The sequence below is a fragment of the Lates calcarifer genome, linkage group LG8 (genome assembly GCF_001640805.2).
Source record: "Lates calcarifer isolate ASB-BC8 linkage group LG8, TLL_Latcal_v3, whole genome shotgun sequence".
Lineage (NCBI taxonomy): Eukaryota > Metazoa > Chordata > Actinopteri > Centropomidae > Lates > Lates calcarifer.
This window is the reverse complement of record NC_066840.1, coordinates 11,889,664-11,896,271: the sequence shown is the minus strand read 5'-3', so window position 1 is coordinate 11,896,271 and position 6,608 is coordinate 11,889,664. Positions and strand designations below refer to the sequence as shown.

Sequence of the window (6,608 nt, the reverse complement as noted above, 5' to 3'; positions counted from 1 at the left end):
AAAGCTGGTGGACAGCGACACTGTGAGCAAAGTGCAGGTATTACAAAAAAAAATAATAATAATTGAGTGTTCTGTTGTAAACGTCAGTGTGAAGGCCTATTTATCTCCTTAAACTGCTTTTGTTGCACAGCACTGACGAGAGTGGGAATCTCTCAGGGTTCAGTTAGTTTCAGTACCATGGACAGGGATCATAGTACAATGTAACGCACACCATGGCGTAGGGCCGTAAATATTAAATATTGATGGGGGGTATTTCTTGGTTTGTTTGGTAGTAACTAAAACTTCTGATGGCCAATCACATCTTTTTCACTCTCAACAAACAACTATTTAATACATAATATAATAATGATGTTACAGTAATGTGACCAAAGCTGATTTGACTATGTTTGGGCATAAAAACAACGAGAAACTACACACATAATAAGGGATTTGACTTTGCTTAAAATAAGCACATGCGCCTACCTCTAGGGGCTCAAAAGAATCTTGAAACGCCTCAACAAAGTCTGATGGACTTTTCCTCAGAGTCTGGTCTGCAGGCAGTGTGTTGTCATTGTATGATGTCACAAACTTAAAGTCACTGGTTCTAGAACCTGTTGTCAGGTAGGCGTCATAATTGTAAGTGCTGCGTAAAGTTCCTGTGCCGTCAACATCTGCGTAATTAGGAGGGAGATAAGCGCTGGGGATGGCGACTGCTCCGTCAAACAACAGTCTGGGCTTTCTCCTGCGACAAAACCTCACACCCAGAATGATGATAATGAAAGTCAGGAAAAAGGTGGACACAGATACCAGCGCGATGATCAGGTAAGAGGTCAGTTTTGAATTCTTCTCATCATAAGAAATATCCTTCAGTTCTGGCACCTCAGCCAAGTTATCAGAAATAAGTAAATACATGGAGCATGTGGCAGAGAGAGAGGGCTGTCCGTTATCTTTCACTGACACAATAAGATTCTGTTTCATGCTGTCAGATTCAGAAATGTCCCGCTGTGTCCTGATCTCTCCGCTGTGGAGACCAATAGTGAAAAGTCCCGGATCAGTCGATTTGACTATATGATAGGACAGCCAGGCATTCTGTCCGGAGTCCGCGTCCACCGCTATCACTTTCGACACCAGGGAGCCTCCGTGTGCAGCTTTGGGGACCAGCTCGGTCATGAAGGAGTTGCCCACCGGGCCGGGGTACAGTATCTGAGGAGAGTTGTCGTTCACATCCGATATGAAGACACTGACGGTCACGTTGCTGCTGAGAGGAGGAGAACCGTTGTCTCTGGCCATCACGTGGACTTTAAAGCTCCTGAACTGTTCATAATCAAACGACCTCACAGCGTGGATCACCCCTGTGTCTCCGTTAACAGACAGATAGGAGGACACCGGGGCACCGTTCACCTCACCAGGTAACAGAGAATAAATCACTGTACCGTTTTGTCTCCAGTCGGGGTCTCGAGCACTGACGGAACATAAAGTGGAGCCAGGTTTGTTATTTTCTGTCACATATGCGCTGTAGGACTGTTCCTCAAACACAGGTGGGTTGTCGTTGATGTCAGCTACAGATAACTGAACAGTTTTAGAGGAGGACAGAGGTGGAAAGCCCTCGTCAGTAGTAGTGATTGTAATGTTGTAATCAGACACTAGTTCACGGTCCAGTTGTCCTGTGGTCACCAGAGAATAATAGTTTTTAATAGAAGGAACTAATTTAAAAGGGACATTTTGCTGAATGGAGCAGCGGACCTGTCCGTTTGTTTCAGAGTCTCTGTCCTGCACGTTAATGATGCCCACCTCTGTACCAGGTGACACGTTCTCGGGTATGGCGTTAATCAGTGATTTCATAAATATCACTGGAGCATTATCATTAACATCAGTGATATCAATCATGACTTTAGAATCAGATGAAAGTCCATAACCATCTTTGGCATCGATGCGCATTTCATATTTAGAATTACTCTCAAAATCAAGGGGTCCTGTGACTTTTATTTCTCCAGTTTTACTATTCAGGGAGAAAACCTTTTTAGCCTTTTCTGAAATACGACTAAATTCGTATGTCACCTCCCCATTGATTCCTTCATCTGCATCACTGGCACTTACGACTACAACAACAGTATCAAGGGCAGCGTTTTCGTGTAGACTGGCTTTGTAAACGGCCCGGTCAAACACCGGCGCGTTATCATTAGCATCCAGCACAGTCACGTGTATAGTGGCAGTTCCTGATCTTTGTGGACTGCCACCATCAACTGCGATCAGCATGAAATTCAAATCGTGCTCTTTTTCACGGTCTAGCTCTTTATCTAACACCAACTCGACGCTTTTAGATCCATCGGTATCGTCTAGAACAGATAAAACAAAATGTCCATTATTTTGTAAACTGTATTGTTTTACTAGATTTTGTCCAATGTCCGCATCATGTGCTTCGTTGACACGATATCGAGCTCCTTTAATGGCTGATTCGCGAATTTCCAGTTTTACTGTATCCTTTGGAAAAACGGGCGAATTATCATTAATATCGTGGATGTGCACTGAAATGCGGTGCAGCTCTAAAGGGCTCTCTAGGACTAATTCGAATTTAAGCATACACGAAACCTTCTCCCCACACAGCTCCTCTCTATCAATCCTTTCGTTGATGACAAAATTTCCCGTCTTTAGATCAATATCGCAATAATGCTGGTAGCTTTCCTCGGTATCAATACGGGCTTTACGAGTGAATAATTTCCCTACTTCAAGTCCGAGATCCTTGGCAATATTTCCAACAATGGATCCAGCCCTCATCTCCTCTGGAACAGAATAGCTGAGGTCTGCAGTGGTCATGTGGACAAAAAGAGCAAAGCCGAAGACAAAACTCAGCAACGACTGTCCTTTGTGGTCCATTATATCTTCCAAACAAAAATAACTGTTACGCAAAACACTGGTGTCGCTTATATACTTGTAACGTTATGTTTACGGTAACATTTACCGACGCCGCTCCCTCAACAATGGCAGCACTGGCTTTAAGGCTGGGATTACTGCCCTCTTGCAGTGGGTGGAGGAAAAACTTGCCTCAAATCTAAAAGTAAGCAGCGACACTGTGAGATCACCTGGGAAATTACAGATGAATGACTCAAGGATTACCATACGTTATAGAAATAATTAAATAAATAAATAAAACTGCAAAACCTTAATCTAACGTTAATATGACACTTGTGTTTTATGCCAGTTTTGTCAATTCTGTTAAATACGCACGGTTACAAACTGCGCAGTGGTGGAAATACAATTCAGTACCATGGACAGAGTCTGAACAGAGTTACTATAATTGATCATTTTAACATCTCTGAGGTGATACCTCTACTTCGGCTGACTGAATGCTTGATAAAGAAGTCGTCGGATCTAAAGTTCAAGGAGAAACAGGGTCCACCTGAATAATGACAAATATATGGTGCTGTACCACACATGTCCAAGCAATACGACAGACATCACAGAGGATAGTAAAAATATTCACATTTTTCAAATCACGTGCCTGCGCAGATAAAGACAAAATACCCAAATATAATTTTCGCATTATCTAAGTTCCGTGATGTGTAGTTTTCTGTAAGAGACCCTTGAGACGACCAAAGACTATGGCACTCAACGGCATATGTTAATATAAAGCCATTTCTTGCGGTCAAATCTAATAATCCTTTACCTAGACCGTTTAACCTGTTTACGATAGAGAAGTACTGGAGCCAGTTCACATAGCCCACCCGGTGAGATGCATTGTACACTCTGGCAAACTTACCAATCTAATAATGCTAACAAATATACTGCAGACAAACACATTCACAGTCACATTCAAATTCACAGCTTAAGGCAATGTTGAATTTCCTATTCATCTTAAACTTGGTGCATTTGGACTGTGTGAGAAACCGCAGGAATACAGACCTTGGATGCAAGGCAAAAATGCACATTCCACACAGAAAATGCTACAGCAAGTCGATAAAACAAAACCGAGGACCTTGTTGCTGTCAGGCTACAGCACTACCAATCAAGCCTGCACATATGTAAAATACTGAGTATTATCGACTAACAGCCCAACTCAACCTTTTTAACTCTGATCGGATTGAGGAAAATATAAATATATTATACATTGAGGCCTACCTCTGGAGACTCTTCTGACTGACCAAACGCTTCAGCAAAGTCTGATGGACTTTTCCTCAGAGTCTGGTCTGCAGGCAGTGTGTTGTCATTGTATGATGTCACAAATTTGAAGTCACTGGTTCTAGAACCTGTTGTCAGGTAGGCGTCATAATTGTAAGTGCTGCGTAAAGTTCCTGTGCCGTCAACATCTGCGTAATTAGGAGGGAGATAAGCGCTGGGGATGGCGACTGCTCCGTCAAACAACAGTCTGGGCTTTCTCCTACGACAAAACCTCACACCCAGGATGATGATAATGAAGGTCAGGAAAAAGGTAGACACAGAAACCAGCGCGATGATCAGGTAAGAGGTCAGTTTTGAATTCTTCTCATCATAAGAAATATCCTTCAGTTCTGGCACCTCAGCCAAGTTATCAGAAATAAGTAAATACATGGAACAGGTGGCAGAGAGAGAGGGCTGTCCGTTATCTTTCACTGACACAATAAGGTTCTGTTTCATGCTGTCAGATTCAGAAATGTCCCGCTGTGTCCTGATCTCTCCGCTGTGGAGACCAATAGTGAAAAGTCCCGGATCAGTCGATTTGACTATATGATAGGACAGCCAGGCGTTCTGTCCGGAGTCCGCGTCCACCGCTATCACTTTGGACACCAGAGAGCCTCCGTGTGCAGCTTTGGGGACAAGCTCGGTCATGAAGGAGTTGCCCTCCGGCCCGGGGTACAGTATCTGAGGAGAATTGTCATTCACATCCGATATGAAGACACTGACGGTCACGTTGCTGCTCAGAGGAGGAGAACCGTTGTCTCTGGCCATCACGTGGACTTTAAAGCTTCTGAACTGTTCATAATCAAATGACCTCACAGCGTGGATCACCCCCGTGTCTCCGTTAACAGACAGATAGGAGGACACCGGGGCACCATTCACCTCACCAGGTAACAGAGAATAAATCACTGTACCGTTTTGTCTCCAGTCGGGGTCTCGAGCACTGACGGAACATAAAGTGGAGCCAGGTTTGTTATTTTCTGTCACATATGCGCTGTAGGACTGTTCCTCAAACACAGGTGGGTTGTCGTTGATGTCAGCTACAGATAACTGAACAGTTTTAGATGAGGACAGAGGTGGAGAGCCCTCGTCAGTGGCAGTGATTGTAATGTTGTAATCAGACACTAGTTCACGGTCCAGTTGTCCTGTGGTCACCAGAGTAAAGTAGCTTTTAATGGAGGAAACTAATTTAAAAGGGACATTTTGCTGAATGGAGCAGCGGACCTGTCCGTTTGTCTCCGAGTCTCTGTCCTGCACGTTAATGATGCCCACCTCTGTACCAGGTGACACGTTCTCAGGTATGGGGTTAGTCAGTGATTTCAGATATATCACTGGAGCATTATCATTTATATCAGTAACATCTATTATAACTTTGGCGTACGATGTCAGCCCCAAACCATCTTTAGCTTTCACTCTCGTCTCAAAAGAGCTCCTTTCTTCGAAGTCTATCACACCAGTTACTCTAATTTCTCCCGTTTTTGGATCAATAGAAAACACATTAACATCTTCATCAGACACATGGCCAAACTGATATGTCACATCTCCATTCACTCCTTCATCTGCGTCAGTAGCACTAACTTTAATCACTATGGTATCTGGAGGAGAGTTTTCAGGCAGACTGGCGTTATAAACGGCCTGGCTAAACACTGGGGCGTTATCATTAGCATCCAGCACAGTGACATGTATGACTACGGTACCTGATCTCTGAGGAGACCCACCATCTAAAGCTGTGAGAAGCAAATTCAACTCTTTTTGTTTCTCTCGATCAAGTGTATTCTCCAACACGAGTTCAACCTTGTTACTGTCAACAGCGAGAATAAAGTTGTCATTTTTTTGTAGGTTGTATCTCTGAACAGCGTTTTGACCTATATCTGCATCATGGGCCTCCTCGATTGAGAAGCGATTCCCCTTGTCTGCTGACTCCCTTATTTCCATTTCAATCAAATTATCGTTGAACTGCGGCGAATTGTCGTTAACATCTTGAATATGAAGACTTACACGATGAAGCTCTAATGGATTTTCTAACACCAGGTCGACTTTTAATACGCACGATGGTTTCTTGCCACAAAGACTTTCTCTGTCAATTCTCTCGGATGCGATCAAATCCCCGGTATTCAGCTTAATGTCACAGTACCTTTTCCGACCTCCACCAAAATCAACACGGGTCTGTCGTGAAGCTAAGGTCCTTGGATCAACTCCAAGGTCTTTGGCTATATTTCCAATAACAGACTCTCGTTTCATCTCTTCTGGAATAGAAAAACTCAGATCTCCATAAACGAGGTGCAGCGTTACAATAAAGGAAGCGAAGCAAAACATCAGACGAAGCGCTGAAAATCCTTTGTCTCCCATCCTGACACAAAACGTGTCATCAGCTTGCACGACTTAGTGTCCAGAGGAAAAAATAAAATAAATCAGAAACGATTCGATATTTCTATACCTAATGCCACAATGAAACACGATTAAAGATATTAGAGGGT

The 6,608-nt window shown here is 43.4% G+C and overlaps 1 protein-coding gene across 4 annotated transcripts in view; it reads right to left on the bottom strand.

Annotated features, from left to right (window-relative positions):
* LOC108899107 (protocadherin gamma-A12-like) overlaps window positions 1-6,608 on the bottom strand; it is a 47,423-nt gene that overhangs the window by 19,680 nt on the left and 21,135 nt on the right. The gene's annotated exons all lie outside the window — the stretch shown is intronic.